At 34.0% G+C, this 21724-nt stretch overlaps 1 protein-coding gene across 3 annotated transcripts in view; it reads right to left on the reverse strand.

Moving 5' to 3' along the window:
• LOC123546827 (G-protein coupled receptor 83-like) overlaps positions 1-21500 on the reverse strand; it is a 95782-nt gene extending 74282 nt beyond the window's left edge. The window contains exons 1-2 of one of the 3 annotated variants that reach the window (XM_053551144.1): positions 20813-21500; positions 18897-18973 (exon numbers count right to left, since the gene is read on the reverse strand). The gene's annotated coding sequence lies outside the window, so the exon portion shown is untranslated. The remainder of the gene's footprint in view (positions 1-18896; positions 18974-20812) is intronic. The other 2 variants (XM_045333415.2, XM_053551146.1) reach the window with 2 other exon arrangements.
• Positions 21501-21724: the final 224 nt, after the last annotated feature.

The following is a 21724-nucleotide window of genomic DNA, read 5'->3' on the forward strand; positions in this document are numbered from 1 at the left end:
TTGGCAGTATCTGACATTGAAGTTTATGGCTAAATAACCTCTTATTCAAATCTTTTCATAAAAAAGTTGTTTCGTTTCGTGAAAGCAGCCAAACATAGACGATCTACTTTCGATTTCAAAAACTACAAGAAAATACAATTTAATGTTTCGCCGATTTGTTTATTTCTCGAAAAATAAGTATTAAAATCATTTTTAATATCAATAGTAACTAAACAAACTAGTAAGAGCTTCTTCTTCCGATAATTTATCCGTTTACTGACTGCAAAAATCAACCCACGCAAAGTTTATAGAAATCATACGATGCGTGTTTACGTTCAATGTGGGAGAATGAAGGCTGATCGGCTATGTTACCTAACGCATCCGGACGATTCAGATTTTGTTTTTAAAAAAGCATTGTGTGCGTTTCTGTAATTTTATATACGTTTTTATACGCTTAGAAATTATTAGACATGCGTATTTGCATTATTTCTATACGTAATTTACGCTAATACGCATCTTATCTGGAGCCCTGTGGAACTATTTTTTGTCTTTCGCTGGATGTTACCCAAGCTTTGTAAGCCTGCGCAATTCTTAAAATGCACATTTATGCTTAATGAGTTACATTCGAGTATTGCACAATTACAAGTCATAAATATGACAGATTACATCGTATATTGGTCATAGCAAAGGGAATTGACACAACTTAACTTCATTCATGCAGTGAACTGTTTGAAGTTTGAGAAATCTAATGGAACTACATCCCTTCACGTGTTATTCGGTCCATTTAGAGAATCGCTGAACAGCAAGGACTCGTCAAAAGGCTTTCAGCCTTTAGCCGACTCAACTAGGTCACCCGGTCAGATCAAAGAAAAACCTTGCAAACACACTAAAATCCGCATTTTCAGTCCAGTTGTCAAGAAACATTGTTAGAATATTTGTCTTGATGATATTTTGGTCGAGTTCCAAACTGGGTCATCTCGTGTCAAAACTAGGTCACCAGGTCAAATAAAAGAAAACCTTGTGAACACGCTAGAGATCACATTTAAGTCTAATTTTTGTGAAAACAAGTCATAATGTTTCCTTTGATAATTTCTCTGTCGAATTTAAAACTGGGTCGTCTAGGGTAAAAAAACAGGTTACCCAATTAAATCAAAGAAAAACCTTGTGTACACTATAGAAGCCACATTTTAAGTCCAATTATCATGAGAACTTGTTAGAATGTTTGTCTTGATGATATCAATGTCAGTTTCGAAAATGGGTTTGTTGAGTCAAAAACTAGGTCACCCGGACAAATCAAATCAAAACCTTGTGAATACTCTAGAGGTCACATTTTAAGTTCAGTCGTCCTGAATCTTGGTCATAATGATCTTCCTTGATGATTTCTTGGTCGAGTTTGAAACTAGATCGTCTGGCGTCAAAAACTATGTCACCCTGTCAAATCAAAGAAAAACCTTGTGTACACTTTATGTCCAATTATCGTGAAAACTTGTAAGAGTGTTTGTATTGGTGATATCTAAGTCGAGTTCGAAAGTGGGTCATCTTGGACCAAAATCTAGGTCGACAGATCAAATCAATGAAAAATCTTGTGAACACTCTAGACGCCACAATTTAAGCCGTTATCATTAGAACTTGTCAGAAGGTTTGTCTTGGTGATATCTAAGTCAAGTTTGAAACCAAGGCATCTGGAATAAAAAACTAGGTCACATGATCAGGTCGGCGAAAAACTACATGGACACACTAGGTTACATTTAACTCCAATTTTTCTTGGAAACTTGTCAGTTTGAGTGTTTATTTAGATGATAACCCCTAGAGTATTTAAAGACAAATTGATGGAAATGACTTTTGTACCTTGGTTTCTCAGATTGAAAATATCAGTATGAAAATACATTTTTGTATTTGTGTGATTACTTTCCAGTAGTCTGGACTTTATACTGGAGATAGGTGGTTCGCCAAATTGTTAGGCCATAGACGTCTCAATGAATTAATATGGTCCGCTTTTAATTCTTTTTATTTTAAATTTCTATTATTATTTAATATAATGTTTTGTAGTAAATGGAATCTTGTAGAGTTTGAAGTGCAGATGGAGAAGATAGTATGTGGTGGACTGAATTGACTTGAAGAAAAATTCCCATGTTATTCATCAAAATTTTGTCTAGGCAAAAGTTCACTGTGTCTGACCGTTCTTTTTACGCAATATTTGAAATCAATTTGCTTTTATCAAAGCTTTCAGTTGCTAGAAATGCTTTGATAATTATAAAATAAAAGTTTTGTGTGCCGAAATCATTTAAAATTGCAGTTAGAAGTGGTTTATTCTGCGACATCACTTGCAGTTTGATCCTTAATATTCTTAACCCTACCTACTGACCTACTTTTTTGTTTTTTAAACTACAGCAAAGAGATTTGGACGACCTGTACACTTCTTTAACAATTGCAGTAGCTATCTTATTACACAATCGTTACCATGATTTACTCACCTAGTGTTTTATTATTAAAGCTTTAGCAAAGAAATATGTTCAAGTAAGCAACAAAACTCAGGTGAGCGATAGAGGGCCGTCATGGCCCTCTTGTTTTGTATTTCTAGTACAGTCAACACCTTTAATATGTTTTTTCAATTTAGTAGCATAGAAGTTTGGCCTTCCAAGTTACATTTATTATGTTTCTAAACGGAATAAATGTTAACTTATTAAATAAGTATTCCTAGTAGCTTCCATTCTCTATACATTAATACTGACATTTCCTGCCACTAATAAGTTTAGAGTAAAATATAATATAAAAACATTTGGGGTTTTGCGGGAATTGACAGCGTTACGTCAGTTCTGGCTTTTCATTCCAGTTATTTTGATATTGTATTCAAAGAACCCAAAATGCAGAATATTACTTGAAATTTTATAAAACTATGATAAAGGTTACGAGGCCGAAATATTAACAAAACAAAACCAAGTGAAATCTAGAGTGTATTTTAGTTTATCAGGTCAAGAAATTAAGCTAATTGTAATTCAGCTGAAGAATATCATCATTTTTGTCAAACATTTTGATCTATTAAACGGAACTACAAATAATAATTCTCTCAATGTAAACAATGTTTGTTGTTTCGATTTCAGTGGCAGATTTTCATGTCTTTAATATATTTATTTTCTGTTGTCAAGAAAATGTATATATTTTAAAATGTAAATGATAAAATTCTGAAAAATGCAATTCATTTTGCGAAAATGAGACCAATGAATAAAAAGCTTGGAACTGAAGTACAAAGTGGCATTAAGTTTTAAAGTTTTCGTTCTTTTGTTGATATGTTTTTCAGGAATTTTCCCTGAACTACTCCTAAAATATATTTGCGAACTAAGTCAGACGGTATCCGATTGAACATTACTTTCTTCTTCGGTCAGATGTCTTATAAATAATGTGTGCCATCAATGAATAGCTTATCAATTAATCTTCACAGCTTTCCATAATAAATTCAAATTTTATGCAGGGAATGTGTTCTTGGTAAATCGTCAAATATATCTAGGACAACAAAATTGAACTGATAATGCGTGAGTTTTGTTCTATTTATCTAAAACCATGTGTCTTGTATTATACAGAAGGAAATTCTGCTAAGGAATATTTCAGCACGTGGCTAGTTTTAAGCGATATGCAGTTATTTTATCGTTATATGAATCATGCATATTTTTTCATTAGACTTTTTCTGACATAAAAGTAAATCAATTGTATCACAGAATTTCACTCTAATGTCCTATATCGTTAAGGAATCTTGGTACCATCTGTCGTTAAAATATACAATAATTAGACAAACAAACATTTAATTAACTAGTCCCGATATATGTTGCCAAAATCACTGTGTGCTTCAGCGCATCTTAAGGCAGATTGTCATTAGAATCTGCTGTAATTGAAGAAAAACGTGTATTCACCTATTCAAAATATACCTGTCCAAAATAACGATATGCCTCAGCGCATCTTGGAGCCGTTTGTTATAATACGAGAAAAGAATGTAATTAACTAGTCTAGATATATACTTGCCATAATAACGATATACATGTATGAGAGTACCTTCTGTTTTAAAAAAACAATTATGATGTCTTGTATTAGATAATATACATAGCTGCTTTTTATTATGCCTTCGGGCATATAGTGATTCAACATTCCGTTTGTTTGTTTGTTAGACAGTCTACATCCCACATTAATGACCCGATTTAATACAAAGTAACACTTAACAATGTTTGTGTCAGGACCTACGAACTGATCCATATATAAATGACATCGAAACTGATATGACCTTCACCTTCAAACTTAAAACCTTGAAGAAAGATTTTTGGTCCTAAAGCACACATAAATGAAACAACTCAGTTTATACTCACACTCAAGAAACCTTGCGGCAAGATATATATTGATGACCTTGAACTTCATGTCTCCACACGAATCAGATTGCCTACAACCCACATTAATGATCCGATTAAGTACAAACTCACACCCAAAAGACCTTGCGGCAAGATATATATTGATGACCTTGAACTTCATGTCTCCACACGAATCAGATTGCCTACAACCCACATTAATGATCCGATTAAGTACAAACTCACACTCAACAAACCTTGTGACAAGACCTACAAACTGACCTATATATAGATGAACTTGACCGTCATATGACCTTCATCTTCAAACTTAAATCCTTAGTAAAGAACATTTTATAAATGATCCAATTTAGTCCATGTTCAAACTCAACAAACCTTAGGGCAAGACCTAAAAACCTACTTAGATGACATTAACCTTCATATGGTCTTCGTCTTTAAACTTAAATCCTCAAAAAACAACATCTTTGGTCATACACCCGGTGGCATGATTTTGCGTTTTGAAAACAAGGCTCCTTGTTTGTTGCATTTTTGTTGTGTATTTTACTTGGAAAAGTAAACAGTAATAAGTAAAACCCTTTATCCTAATACAATTTTATTTAAATGATTGTTTCACTTCTTTGTTAATTGTAACATCATTTTAGGACTGAACGCTTTTCTGGTTTATGTTATAAAATCACACTTCTTTCTTTTATACGACCATGAAGTTATTAGACCATATATTTGCTTTCTAGAATAGTTTCAAACCATTTAAATTACAGTAAGCGGAAAAGGTATGGCAGAACAAATTCTGTTATGAATATTGGCATTTCAGTGAATCGAGTTTCTTAAAGGTGGTTAGTCACATCTGACCAACATCTTATGACATTTTTTTTATTTAAGAAACAAAAGACCCATTACATAGGTTCAAATTCCTTTTACAAAATAAATATTTCATTGCATTTTACGAAAGTTTGCAATTATCACCCTTTCTATAAAAGTATTCAAAAGTGAAAAATGTCTTTTAAATTCAATAAACTTCATTTACACATTACATTCGCATTTGATAGATATTGGGATATTTCAACTATTTGAAATAGTTGGCAAGTTTCAAACCGGCGTATATTAGATATTTATCTATTTTCAATCTATACTGGTTGCGCAAACATGATATGCAATGGGAGTCGATATTAATTTTAAAAACTATCATTTCTTATGAAATATATATATAATTATTTCTCAGTACAAATCTTTGACAAATTTAATACAATGGTCCTTATATACATATCATTCTTACAATATCTTGAAAGGAAAGTCAGATTTTATAAATATTTCCACTGAAAATGTAATGTTTTAAGAACATAAATATTTGTAAATGATCAATTATTACGGTTTGGAGCGAATCCATTACCAGACCAAATCTGAATAACCACCTTTGATGAACATTGAAACCGTATACGGTTTGTACAAATAAGCATTCGAATAAATTTCTGGACAAAAGATTACCTTCTCTAGACCAGAGTTTGCATATAAATGAATAACTTTTATTCAGGCATTGAACGTAACGTTTTTCTTTTTTTTTTTGCACTACTTGAAAACGGTACCGTAACAGTAAAGTGTGTTGTTTCTTTCTTACCATTTTTTTTCAAACAGTGAGCTCTAAACAGTTTTATCTGACGCAAAGCTACGTGTAATTCTGTTTATACCCCGTTTTAACATTGTCCGAAACATCATTAGTTACACTGCTTGGTGGTGACAGGATACGGGATATACGCTGTCGAGGAAATCCATATCAGGCGAGAGCGATTTTGTAAATTAACAAAACGGCAGCCATTTTTTAAAATCAAAATTCATATCTGAAATGTACTAGCAGGATATGGAATATATCCTGTCTCCACGTGACGTCTATTGACCAATAAAAATGCAAGAAACTTGTAGGAGGCAAGATAATTTAATATAGCTGCCATTCATTGAGAGCAACCCGTATCTCAACAAGCTGTTGATTATTATTACGAACAGCGAAGCTGCTATGAGAAAACAAATCTGTACTGAAAGTATTTTTAAATCACTTTAGTAAGAAATTTATTATTGAAATGTTTCATATAGTGCTATAGAGCTTTTGATAATTCCAGCGTAAGACCAGTTATTACATACTCGTTTCAATTTCTCATTAAGTTACAGTGGTACCGGAAACGTCAATATTTTTCCATACATTGACGCCTGAATTTCATATCGGGTGCGTGACGTAATTTAATGTGTGTCGTTGCATTAATTCATTGATTTAGTTCAGTATTGTCAATCTTGTTCAGGGTATTGAACAAATTCATAATATTTATATAAAATTTGAACGTGTACATATGTATGTAATAAAAAGGTTATCATCTTTGCATCGGGAAATATGCATCGTTCTTTGCGCTCCTAAAGTCGCGCAATATTTCCGCTTCAGAAATAGTGCATATTTCCCGATACAAAGCTAATAACATTATCGTACATAAAAAGTAGTTCGGAGCAACTCCCTTAACATGATTTTTTACATTAGTCTTCAATTTTTATATCCGATTTATACATAAATATACAAACGAACACCAGATATGTTGAATCGTAGCCTATTTTTTTTCGTTTTTGAGAACGGCTTATTTATAAAGTGAGTAACTGGTAAATTTACGAATATGGCATGAACTTCTACCGAAAATGTTAAAAAAGATACTAACCCTTAATACATCCACACTCAACATTTGCATTTACACTCATATTCTCTCTCATCATGTCTCGAAAATTGGCAGTGAGATTTTAGTCTTTTTAACTGGTTTGGACAAGAAAAGCTATGTCACAAAGCTACACATGATCTAGTCTGTAATAAACTCTTGTAAGAAACCTTTACTTTAGTATTATATATACACAATAAATTACAAAAGGTATAAAATATGTCACAAATTTGCTCATTTTTAAATATCTGGAAATTCCACCTTTTAGTTTTCCTACATTCCTAGCACCAATTCTGCCCATGGAACACATTACCATCCCTTACAATCTTACACCTGTAATCATTTTTTAATGACAAACCCGAGTATGATCGCTGTAAGTTTATTTTTTTATTATCATGCTATACACAAAATTATCGCATGACATTTCTATGCCTAATACCTCATACTCTCTTAATCATTAGATTTCCCGTAAATAGATTGGCTGTGACTAAGTACAGAGTTGGTGCGCCCGTGATATATTACAGACTCCGGTATATACCGGATTAACTAAATTTGAACAAAAATACCTTAAATGTATATATTTTGTAACCATGGTGATTCTAACCCTAACCTTCAGTCGGTATATTATGCACATTATACACTAAATGCGTGTGGACATGCAAAAAAATGAGTATTTTTGCCGTGCGTTCCATTTGATAATAATTCCGCGCAGGCGCAGAACGGCTGCACCAACTCTGCAATGAGAAACATTCAAATAGATTTGCTTCACCGCTATCACCAGAAAGTTCTGCAACAATCGTTTTACACGGAAAATGCATTCCATGTTTACTTGTTTTACTATCAATTGACATATGTAAGACAGAACCATATAAATTATCTATGGTCTGCTTCTTTAACTTCATAACTAACAGTTGTTTGGTATTACCATTGTCTTATATCTCCCATTAATCCAGCGCTGCTACACTTTGTCTCTGGATTTAAAAAAGTTAGCAAAACTGACTAATGATCCAGGGCATATTAAAAATACAAACATTACAGGGCCACAGAAATGGGTACATGTTTTAGTACTATTATTACAATATTGAAAAACATGTATTTTCCTTATTCAAATGTTTGTCACGAATTCCGGTTTTGCTTATTGTCGTTTTGGTTTGGAATATAAGTAATGTGTTGAAATAAGGATGAAGGCCGATATGTATAATACCTGTAAGTAAATAACACGTAAAAATGGGCAATCCGTTAGCCAAAGTCTAATGCAACGAAGTGAGCTTCATGAATCACGGTAAAACATTATTAAGCTGAACATGACGACTTGGGTTGTTTATAACCATTACTTAAATTTTCTAAGACTTTGTTAGATACGTTGTGGAACTTAATGTAACTGTATTCGCTGCAATTCAATTTTACAGTTAGTTTTGAATAAAAATTCAGGACCACATCATTGAGAATACAAAATCTAATAACGTGACAACTTCCTTTGCATTTGATGTAAAGTAAAAAGGACACAAACTCATATCACATGTTATTCAAATTTGATATCCGCTGATGAGAACAGACGATTGTTAGTTAATCAGATCGGCATTATTTTGGAAGTCAACAATCAAACACTCCTTCAGATAATACTAGACTAAATAAAGCACGGACAGCAAATCGATTGGGTTGTTGACTTCTGCAAACATTCAATGAGACATGCCAAAAAAGCAATTAATTTCCTACAGTAGGTTTACGAAGATATCATATGGTGACTGAACAGCTTTTTAAATCGTCTGCTGACACTTGATGAAAAACGCAGTAACGGAAATAATATAAGGGTAGTAGACCAGTAATGACAATCGGCCATTTTTTGTAAGATATCGTATTCTCGTCTGTTATTTTGGCATTCTTCAGCCGTGAATGAAGCTTATACTGGTAAAGGTTTCAATAGGAGAATGTCGGAATCACACACCGGGAAAACGTAATCGAACGAAATTGCCGATTGTCATAAGGTGGCCCGGTGTTCTAGTTGTAACACGCTTGACTGTCAGTCTAGAGGTCCGGGGTTCGAATCCCGGTCCAGCCATTTGACATTTCTCAGATGCTCTTGAGTATATCCCACCTAACTGAGAGGCCTGTACTTGTTTTTCCCAGAAAATACGGTTTCGCGTGTATCGGTGCTATACACTGCTGTCCACCTGGTCAGATCGCTCTGTATCTGATCTAGTACAGGATGAATTTTGCGCTCTGAGTGGCCGTTTTGTGCTATGTAAAGCGCCTTTTAACGTGTTTATCATGAAAAAAAAAAAACGCTTTTTAACTCTGGAATAATATAAATAATATTAGGGGTTAAAAGCGTTTTCCATATAAACATGTTAACAATTTTCTATATGACATCACTTAGATACACCAAGTCATGTTGTAATTTTGGTGCCATTTTACAATTTTGGTAATGCAAACTTTACATTTGGTAATTAAAACGATGTATCGTTAGTTAACGTGGAATCATATATTATGACCTAGATTGGTAGAAGTATTTTTATCTTTAAATTATGTACAAATCTACGTTTAATAAAGTTTAGGAGTTTAAAACTCACCTAATACTAGCAGTGTAAACTCTTCCATAAAACATTTGCGATTGCCACAAACGCAAAACATGGTTATTTCTTACAGAGACCTGTCGGTGTTTTTCTCCTTCCCATTTTACTACAACTTTCCATAGGCGGCAGAATTTGATGTTTTATGTATAAGTATACGCATTACATAATTCTAAATAAATATGACCAAGATCACCGTTGCTTAATTCTGTAGTTTCAAGAATTTGACTACCATGGCCGCGAGTGGCTGAATGGCATAAACCACCGGTCGATGCACTGACATTTGCAACAGGGATAATCTTTTTCAGAAAAAGTTAGTTTTCACTTTGGTTAGCGACGTCAAAAATGAAATTAAGTATTATTTTATAATGCCACTGCCATAAAAACTATCCGATAAGGTTAAAAGTTTCCTAAAAATTCTTATGATGCCAATTGCCACATAACAAAATTAGCCCCGCCCATATAAACAGACTTTTTGAAACATCTTTTCGATTCCGAATCTTTTTTCAGCAATAATCGTAGTTCAGTTATTGTTGCCTGACATTTATTCAATCGAAAAGAAAAAAAAATAAATGCCGCGGAACATCAAAAAGAACAATATGGAATTCCATGGATTTACTTCACCACGAAATACACTACAATTAGTCCTCACGAATATTAATGACTTTCAGTATGCCAAATATGAGACAAACTAGCTTCCAGCCTTTAAACAAACTATCTCTCAGTTTTTAGTCATTTATTTATAACAAATAAGGCCTCACCAAATTAAAAAGTTGTTCATCGGATTTGTCGCTCGTATATTTTCAGAAATACAAAAAAATATATATTATTTTTTTGGCTTGCGCTCGCCCCAATGAAAAAAATCAATCCAAACCTTTTACTTTTTACGGACGTAAAAGTGTATAAATGCTTATAATTCCAGTCCTAGATTGTTCTCAAATGGATTTTAATCAAAATAAATACATTCTACGCACACATCGTCTATAATAAATCATAACACTTATATTTAGTTGCTTGGCGCTCGGCAATTAAGAGGGTAGTGCTAGGACTGGTCAGCCCGGTGTCGGTATAATGTGACTGGGCGGGGTATGATGTCACGTGTCTACGGCGTGATATTCCAGTGAGGCAGCACTATAAAATAGGGCTTTGTGCTCACTGCTACAAGTAGACACCGTTGTTTATATGACTGAAAAATTGTTGAAGAAGACGTTAAACCCGAACACACACACACACATATATTTAGTTGCATTAAAGTTGTTTCCCCTTTATGCAGTTACGTCATTTTCTTCAAATGTTTACCAAATTACATGCTACAAAAAATCAATTTATTTCATTGAAAACTGGATGAAGAAAAACATACTAATTTATTTGATCAATCTACATTATTTTGGTAAGGGTAAATACTTATTGATGCATGTCACTTATCTGTTTTCAGTTTTTCCTGTCCAAATGATCAGCATTTGCATACGAAAGTTGGTGCAGTAAGGAATTTACATTATGAGTTGTTTTCAGAACAGTTTCGATTTTCAAATTTTCCAATCATTTAGTAGACTAATGTTAATGCACGTTAATTTCCATTTCAGACTTTAATTGAGACTTTGTTTCAACAAATTTAATATGTTATGAAAGTTTAAAGTTAGAAAAAGAGCTGTTCATAAGTAATCATGCTCGACTTTTCTGAATCAGAGCTTTGACAGTAAAAGGGGCATAATAGTTAGAAGCTTTGAAAGCTATTGGTCATTATATAAAACTTAATTAAAAATATTCTATGTTAAAAAGGGGCATAACTCTGTCTAGATTCAGACTTAAGAGTATTGTTTCTCCAGGTGTAGACTTTGACAGTAAATAACTGTTCTAAGTTTCAAAGCAGAAGCTTTAATAGATCTAGTAACACTCACATAGATATTTGATGTATCAAAAACTTTGTAAAGTCAGCTAAGAATGCTACATTTTCATAGCAGTAAATATTCAAGTCACATATGTATGTGATAAGTATGGTGTAAGGTTATGCATTGTTGTTTATTACATATTTTCTAACAGCATTTTCAAAAGCATGCATTATTTGATTACAGTGTACTGTATGGCAATGTTATTACCTTTTTTTCACGAGTTCGCTTTGTTGTGCGTCTGCAGGTCAGATTTTCTCAGTCCCTGGGGACTTACTTTTTAATTTAAAAGGGCTATACATTCTATTTTAAGGTTTTTATTAGTCAGTCGAGAGCCAATGAAGACAAATATATTTCTTCGCTCTTCGCTCGCTCCTGGTTTTCTCAAAAACCTAAAAAAATATTTAAATTATGTTTTCGCTCGCCGCCTCAATCTTTTCAGAAAAAAATCCGATGAACAATTTATCAATTTGGTGTGGCCTAAACAAGTATGCTTATTTGTCCAAAGTTCTCGTTTTTCCATAGACATGTTTAATAAAAAATGATCACTGAAATATTCTGAAACATTTTGCCATTGTAAATCAGGCAAAATCTAATAGAACATGGTATCTTCTTCTTTTAAGATGTCTCATAAATAATGGCTATCGGTTTATCTTCAAAGTTTCCTATTATATTTTCTTTTAAATTTTATACAGAAGATGATTATCTACTAATCTGACAAATATATCTAAACTGATAGCGGTTGGCTTCAGTTTCAATCTTTCTATGTTTTAGGTGCATTTTCTGTGTCTTGTATTGTAAACTTTTATTAGGTATTTCAGCACAGGACTACTTTCAATCTGACTAAAGTACATCCCCAATTAAACGCTACGCTTTGGATCTGAAGACGTGCTATTGATAGACTCGTTCTAACGACCCTTCCGCTAGCCAATCAGAGCCTTGCTTTCAACATTTTGAAAGTAAAAGTAGAAGTTAAAAAAAATCTATATTTAGCCAGGGTTTTTCATGTTTATTATGACGACCACATCATGACTGCGCCTTCGTGATTTGAGAGGTATCATATGTCACGATACGGACTTGGTCACGTAAGCGGAGAATTTGTGTCAGGCAGCCGGTTAGCTCAGTGGGTAGAGCACCCGCCCTGTAAGCGAGGGGTCCCGGGTTTGAGCCCCGGACTGACTGCACATTTTTCTCACCCTCCCTGATGGTTCAGCCAAATGCTTGTTAAAACGAGTCGTCTGATTAGTTCAAATAAAAACAGATTTGCTAAAATAAAAATAGCAATATCGGAAATCCAAATATACAGAAAGATGAATGTGAATAGATCATCCTCAAATCTTCGTTTAGAAGATCAAGTGCTTTAGTTAGATAGGGACTACTTTCCAAGTGAAACAGAAATCTGAACGCTGTCTCACATCTTTTACGTTTATATGAGGCGAGTGAGCATCATTTGGTTTATTCAACGGTATATAAGATACAATTTTCATATTTAAAACATTATTAATTACTTCATATAGTTTATGTAAACATGAAATTAACAAGTTAATGTGTATTAACAGTACTATACACTAGGTTTAAAATTGTACATGTATAGATATACAGTATTACGAGTATAAATGTGTACCATCACTAAGAAACTGGCTGTTTTTTAACAATCAACTTTTACTGAGTGTGTGTGTGTGTTCGGGTTTAACGTCTTTTTCAACATTTTTTCAGTCATATAAACGACGGTGTCTACTTGTAATAGTGAGTACAATGCCCAACTTTATAGTGCTGCCTCACTGGAATATCACGCCGTAGACACGTGGCATGATACCCCACCCAGTCACATTGCACTGACACCGGGCTGACCAGTCCTAGCACTATCTTCTTAATGCTGAGCGCCAAGCGAGGAAGCTACTAGTACCATTATTTTACGTCTTTGGTATGACGCGGCCTGGGATCGAACCCACGACCTCCCGCACTCGAAGCGGACGCTCTACCATCAGGCTACCGAGGCGGTTACTGCATGACATTTAATGATGCATGTAGCTCTATATGCAAACTTAATTTATATAATTATTTAATAAAGTCAAATACATTTGATGAGGGTTTTATACACCTTAAGAAAATATCTAAAGATAAATTATTTTACTGAAAATCTTTAAACAATATTAGGTAGGAGTTGACTCTATGAAAGTAGTGAGCGCAGCACCACATATAACCAATGCAGTCGCAGGTTTCCTAGAATAGCCATCAACACGAACATTTTAACTAATGTATAAAAGATATAAAATGGAGTGTAAATGGGAAAGGGAAATGATAAGTTAAGGGCATGGTAGCATAATATTCTAAAGTGGGAAGGGAAGGAATGTAACACCATCAAAATACAAAACAATGTACGTAACATATAAAAGGAAACAGACAAAAGCAAGATAAAAATAGGAGCATCGCAAGTAACAGAAACTTAAACGAGATTATAGTATGCCAACCTCAAATCCTAGTTTCAGTTAGTAAGCCAAGTCTGTGTATATATTCAGTGTCTTTATAATAAGCACGTGAGTGAAATTTTGTACGCCGATCATTGCCAGGTTTCGTTAGAAAATTATTTATATTACAATCAAGTATTAGAAACATAGAGAGTTTCATATTTTCGTGCTGTATTATCAGGTGACATTATTCTGAGAACTTAATTGCAAAAAATGTTTTGGACTTCCGTTATTCTCACATCACGCAATATTTCTTGTCAGTTAGGGTTTGTTGTTACAAGAATAAGTGAAAAAGACATGTGGACACGAATAATACTGACCAGACTATTGTTGCAACATGCAATCCGACCATTATGCTGTTTCTCAAATAGGTATATAGATTCTAATATCATATTTATGTAAAAAAAAACAAAAAGCAAACACAGGTAGCAATATACATATCAAAGCAAATTTGTACACATGCAAAATATATGTATTTACGTGGCAACTACGTAAAATAATTTTTTCTCAATATGAAAAAGTCATTTGAGCCGCACCATGAGAAACCCAACATAGTGCATTTGCGACCAGCAAGGATCCAGACCAGCCTGCGCATCCGCGCAACCTGGTCAGGATCCATGCTGTTCGCTAACAGTTTCTCTAATAGCAATAGAACATTTCTGGTGTTCGTTTGTATAATTATGTATAAAGCGGATATAAAAAATGAAGACTGATGTAAAAAAATCATGTGAAGGTAGTTGCTCCGAACTACTTTTTATGTACGATAATTACATGTTATTAGCTTTGTATCGGGAAATATGCACGATTTCTGTAGCGGAAATACTGCGCGACTTTAGGAGCGCAAAGAACGAGTGTATATTTCCCGAAGCAAAGATGATAACCTTTTTATTACATACATAATGCGGATGCGCAGGCTGGTCTGGATGCATGCTGGTCGCAAATGCACTATATTAGTTTCCTCATGGCGCGGCTCATATATCTACAAGAGAGCAATCTGTATAGTGCATTAGATTTTTATTTTAATTTGTAATTCCTTTCTGACATCCGATAAAAAGTGCTAAACATTTCAAACTGTGAATAGAAAGTTCAACAGTCCGTTCTTTTGTTAAAGTATACAGTAATTAAAGAAATCAACAGGTAATTAAGTGGTGGTCTAGATATATCTTAGCCAAAGTTCTGATAAGCCCGAGCGCATCTTGGGACCAGTTGTCGTTAGAATATGCAGTAATTGCAGAAAAAAAACTTGTATACATATCTCTAAGTAGTCTAAATAAACATGGCCAAAATAATGATATACCTCAGTGCACCTTGGAACCGTTTGTATTAATCAGAGAAAAACATGTAATGAACCAGCCTAAATATCAACATGCCCGATATGCTTAATTAAACCGTATGTTTCCTGTTCCAAAAGTTATGTTCATGTCTTAGATAATAATTGAGCCGTGCCATGAGAAAACCAACATAGTGGGTTTGCGACCAGCATAGATCCAGACCAGCCTGCGCATCCGCGCAGTCTGGTCAGGATCCATGCTGTTCGCTAACAGTTTCTCCAATTCCAATAGGCTTTAAAAGCGAACAGCATGGAGCCTGACCAGACTGCGCGGATGCGCAGGCTGGTCTGGATCCATGCTGGTCGCACACCCACTATGTTGGTTTTCTCATGACACGGCTCAATTGTTTTGTTTTCGTTCCGCATTTTACTTAGAAAACCAAAACAGAAAACAGCTAACATAAAACGCTTCACTTTCATTAGCTTTTTTATATTATTGTGATAAAGAGTGATAGAATGTGTTTACTTGTCTTCTCCGATTAACTGGTTGCATGTCAAAACTTCCATAGCTCCCACTCTCCCTCATATGTCACTGTGAATTAATACCATGAAGTTTGTTTGAAAGAGTAGTTTCAAGCCAGTTGTATTTACTGGATAATTAATTGCGGAATCAGTTATCGATTACTCTCAACAAATTGTGTTTCATAAAAGCCTTTAAAACCTTGTGGGGTTTTGTCTAAGTACGAGATTTAGGTATTTTCTAGAGGCTATAACTAGATAAAGTTTATGAATCGTATAGGTAATACTCTTATTTGCACGATTTGGAAATGACACCTAAATCCCCAGTTACACATACGACGCCAATAGTCAACGTCTAGCCACGGATAGAAACATAGTAATCCGTATCAATCCGTACCTGAGCCGTACCTCAAAGCAGTAATCCTATCAATCCGTACCAACATTTGGTCAAAACGTGTTCAAGACTTATCCCAAACTTGCAAGTTTCTCCGACTTTTGAACATGCACAAAAGTTTGAGCGATCCGTAGCCGTTTGAGCGTGACTTTAGTCCAACTTGGCTGAAACTTACTTATCCGTAGTTATACGTACTAAAACGTAGTCATCCGTACTGAAACGTACCTTGTCGTAGCTTAACGTAGTTATCCGAGGTTGCCCGTACTTAAGCGTAGTTCACCGCGCTGGGCAAGTTGCCAGGCGCAGTAAAACGTGTTCAACGTATTTTTTTTGTTCTACGTTTTTCACCAATTTTCTTGTACTAAGACTTATTCGTGCCCCCCCCCCCCCCCCCCCCCCCGCCTCCTTCACCACACCACACACCAATCCCATCCGCACCGTACCTCAAGCACGGACATATCCGTATGTGTGACTGTAGCAGGATGTACGAGCGTTTTGTATAACTAGTAATGGTTTCTAGTGACAAGCTTTTCTCTTGACACTGTGTGTAATAAACTGTATCCGTGGCTAAATAGATCAACTGTTGGGTGATATATACAGTGTACAGTCAAGATAAATCTTAGTCTTACTTTTAACTTTTAAATAGATGGCATCACAAGCTTAATATGAAAAGAGATTATTGTCAAAACAGAATTATGATATTTATCAGTATAATATCAGAACGTAAGCTCGTTCACATATATCCACTTCGCTTTATTTTACTTCATTTGCTTTCGTAGAATCACATGTTTCGTCCAATGGTCTGATCAGGACCACGTCCGTTTTTTTGTTCATTTGAGACAGCAGACGGCTGCAAATCAAGTTTTTATAGGTGTCTGTTATAACGGGGAAAAGCTTTGAACTGTTTTTGTTTGCACCTGCTTTTATACTGAAACAATAAACAATGAATTTCGAAAGAAAATCTGTCTGACTGATGTTATGATTTTTTTTTTGTTCTAAAATTTAAGAATGCACAACAACAATTAAATTCATTTCATGATACGTGATTTTCGTTTAGATATTATACTAAAATATTTGTTCTGCCTGAACTCCTGTTTTCTCTGCAACTGCTGTTGTAAAACAGTTATTTTCAGCTTTGCTTTTTAAATATCAATGTCTTTTAGCTTGAATGACCTGTCTCAAGATTAAAATTAGTCCCCTCCCAGATTGTGAACTCTTCTAATAAAACGTAGTATTTCCAAAATTATGTTTGACAACTGGAATTGGCATTCAGTATAATATATATAATACTATTTATTACATACTCATTTGAAAACTCCGTCAAATTTCAATATTTTTTCCATATTGACGTTCAAATTTCATATCGGGGGTGTGACGTAATTTGTGACGTCAGTTTCATGTAAGCTGTCGCGTTTAAAAGTGGTTTAACGACTATATTTTCAATTTTACTTAAAAAAATGAAATGTATTTTATCGGTGTTCATGCGAAATGAACGGGAGTCTCGTTAACAGAATGACCTGGAAGCTGATTTTAATGTTAAATGCAACAAAATGTGGTGTAATTATAAAATAATCTTGTTTACAAATGGAAGGAAATATAATGTAAATATAAGAAACGCAATTTATTTTATGTTTTTCGGTGGTTTATCGAAATATAACGGTGAATTATATCCTGATAAACTCACTGGCCACTCAGTGAAAATTATCAAATCTGATACCCGGATTAACGTAAAAAAATTTACCGAGCGTACTGAAAGCCGGAAACAATATGACGATGACGTCGTTAAAATGACGTCATCTTTGCGATGCTTCCTGATAAAATTTCCCGCAAATTTCGACATTTTATTGAAATAAACACAACAAAAGTAGAGTTTTAGACATAAAATAAACAGAAAAATTGTTGGTATCGATGTAATATCACGGTAATTTCACTCGTGAACACCAAAAGTTGTTATTTTCACTCGTGGCTGCGCCACTCGTGAAAATATCACTTTTGGTGCCCACTCGGTGAAATTATAACGTGATATTACACCGAAACCAACAATTATCCTCTATGTATTTTTTCGGTGTTCATGCGAAACGAACGACAGGATCCTATTCTGTCGTTCATTTCGGAACAACTGCGACGTCATCTAAAGAACGCTGACTGTGACTCAATGCAGACTTGGAGCGCCGGTATAAATTACAGACTCCGGTACATACCGGATTAACTAAATTTGGACGAAAATATCTTAAATGTATATATTTTGTAACCATGGTGATACTAACCCTAACCTTTAGACAGTATTTTATGCATATTGTACACTAAATGCATGCGGACATGCAAAAATATGCATATTTTTGCCGTGCGCTACAATTGATAATCACTTTGGGGCATGCGCAGAAGACCGCTCCAACTCTGCAATGAGTTACATCGAAGAACGTTCTTCCTGACTATACGCGGACGTCGTCAAAACATCGGCCCGTTATCACAAAGCAGCGTTGACGTAACTTTCGCGCCTTTCCTTTTGCTGTTCATACCAAATTTAACGTCAAATGTTTCTATGGCAAAGAATAGGGCGAATGTAAATATTTAAGCTTAATAACAAATTTGAATCAATTATTTAATAATTTTAAGTGTAGATGCGTGTGTGATAAAAAGATTAGGCCTATTAGATTTGCATCGAGAAATATGCACTCGTTCTATCACGGAATAATATTGCGCTCCTAATGTCGCCAAATATTTCCGCTGCAGAAGTCATGCATATTTCTCGATACAAATCTAATAACATATAATTATCATACCTTAAAGCTGCAATTATTTCTAAAATAGAATATTCAGCTTGCACGTTACAGTGTGTTTTGCATGTACCGTCAGTGTGCTGCAAGGATAAAGGAGTTTACTTTATTCGCATAAAAAATCGACCTCCGAGTTGGAACTTTTTTTGAAAAGAAATGTAATATAAATTCAGAATAATCAAACATTTCATTTTGAATAAACCTAATATTTTTGTCTTAATTAGTTGAAATATAATATGTTATTTAATGCACTATTCAAATGAAAGTTTCTGCCAAGTGAATTAAAAGGAATTAAAATATACACAGTTCTTTTCTTTTTCAATACAGTTACAAAATAAAAAATCAAACATTCTGATCTTCAGGAGAAAGTAATTCTCATTTTCATGCTGGTTAGGTTTGCTAGAAAGAAGAAATTTGTTTTTTCTTGGGTTTTAGCGCCATTTTCAATAGTAGTTCAGTTATGTAACGGCGGGCAATTAACTCAGCCAGCATTCAGTACCAGTAATAATTAATTTAGTGAGTCAAGAAATAACGCACTATTCAAATGAAAGTTTATGCCAAGTGAATTTAAAGGAATTAAAATATACACAGTTCTTTTCTTTTTCAATACAGTTACAAAATAAAAAATCAAACATTCTTATCCTAAGGAGAAAATAATTCTCATTTTCATGCTGGTTAGGTTTGCTAGAAAGAAGAAATTGTTTTTTCTTGGGTTTTTAGCGCCATTTTCAATAGTAGTTCATTATGTAACGGCGGGGCAATTAACTCATGCAGCATTCAGTACCAGTATAATATAATATTTAGTGAGTCAAGAAATAAAGCACTATTCAAATGAAAGTTTATGCCAAGTGAATTAAAAGGAATTAAAATATACACAGTTCTTTTCTTTTTCAATACAGTTACAAAATAAAAAATCAAACATTCTGATCTTAAGGAGAAAATAATTCTCATTTTCATGCTGGTTAGGTTTGCTAGAAAGAAGAAATTTGTTTTTTCTTGGGTTTTAGCGCCATTTTCAATAGTAGTTCAGTTATGTAACGGCGGGCAATTAACTCAGCCAGCATTCAGTACCAGTAATAATTAATTTAGTGAGTCAAGAAATAACGCACTATTCAAATGAAAGTTTATGCCAAGTGAATTAAAAGGAATTAAAATATACACAGTTCTTTTCTTTTTCAATACAGTTACAAAATAAAAAAATCAAACATTCTGATCTTAAGGAGCAAATAAATTACATTTTCATGCTGGTTAGGTTTGCTAGAAAGAAGAAATTTGTTTTTTCTTGGGTTTAAGCGCCATTTTCAACAGCAGTTCAGTTATGTAACGGCGGGCAATTAACGCAACCAGCATTCAGTACCAGTAATTACATGTTCTTTACTTCCACACATGAATGTGAAAGGAGAAGACAAATGACAAATGACTTAATGTCTTTTATTAGTCATCACTGTGAACATACGCCTTGCTGCGGATCGAATTCACGGCCCGTAGATCTGCGCTCTCCCTATTGAGCTAAGCGGGCGGACAGAAAATAGAAGAGAATATTCTAGAATAAGGATAATTTACTTCTGATTAAAAAGGTATGTAGACTGCAGAAACATTTCTTTTGAAATAGGTGCATGGTGTTTATAGTTATACATGTATAAATTTCACACTCAATTGTTTTCAAAATGTGACATTATGATAAAATATACAAGCTTCTTTATTTTCATTGATCTGCCCAGACGCTTTTATAGCGCTACTAATGTATATTCTTGATTCAACAATCTCTGAGACAGTTCATTTACATTCATATCTTTGCTATTAAATATTGCTATTTTTCTTGATAAAAATCAGACATTTAGGCAGACCAATTTCAAAAATATTTAGATCAGACAAAACTGACAAAATTCTTTATAGAAACCGGTGAACCAAACATTACCTACCTGAAACACTAGAATCTGCTGTCTGGTCTGTCTTCAGCGAGTCAAAATAATTTCCAACAAAATAGAAAACAACTTAAGTATTTCAAAAACAATAAATAGTACTTCAATCCAGGCCTAACGTTAAGTAACGTAAACAAATATTAAAGAAACATGTTATTGTTTTCATCATAAATGTAGCGTCCGTTATCAGCGATATGTATGGGTTTTATTGCATTAAACTTTTCATTCAGAATTACATCAACAATACGTATATCCGGTTTATTAGAGAAATAGGATAAAAGTCTCAATACTGTGCTTAATAAAATATGCATGGTATATTTCTTTTTTATTTTTCCTTGCTTCTGGCTTCCGTCGAATTCTTGCTTACATCATAATCATTAAACGGTGTGAGTATTTGTTTCAGTTTAAAAAAAAGCTTTACATACACTTGTGTAAATATTATATTATCAAAGTTTTTAGTTTTACAGAAATGTTAAATCCAACATATTGAATATATTTTGATGATTCTGGAAACCTAAACAAAACCGTTTTTAAGAAATATTCTTCCTTAATGATACGAAAGAAGGTACTAAACTGTTTTTGATATCATCCACTCTGATATCTAAGTCTGAATATTTGCACTGTTATATCTGTTCCTCTGTAGCTGGTTTCTTGTATCGTAAAGCAGGAAATTACATTACACCACCGGTTGTTCAATACGTGACTAGTTCTCCAAGCGGAAGTTGAATACAAACATTCGCTTGTTGTGTTAAAGTACATTTATGAACAGAACAGAACAGAACAGAGAATTTATTAGTCGAATGCATAATACAGCATACAGACATAAACAATGGTAAATACTAGCAATGCATGGTAACAAAAGGGTAATAGTTATTTTTTTTTTGAGGGGGGGGGGGGGGGGATTTTTTTCTT

Source organism: Mercenaria mercenaria, chromosome 9 (assembly GCF_021730395.1).
Source record: "Mercenaria mercenaria strain notata chromosome 9, MADL_Memer_1, whole genome shotgun sequence".
NCBI lineage: Eukaryota > Metazoa > Mollusca > Bivalvia > Venerida > Veneridae > Mercenaria > Mercenaria mercenaria.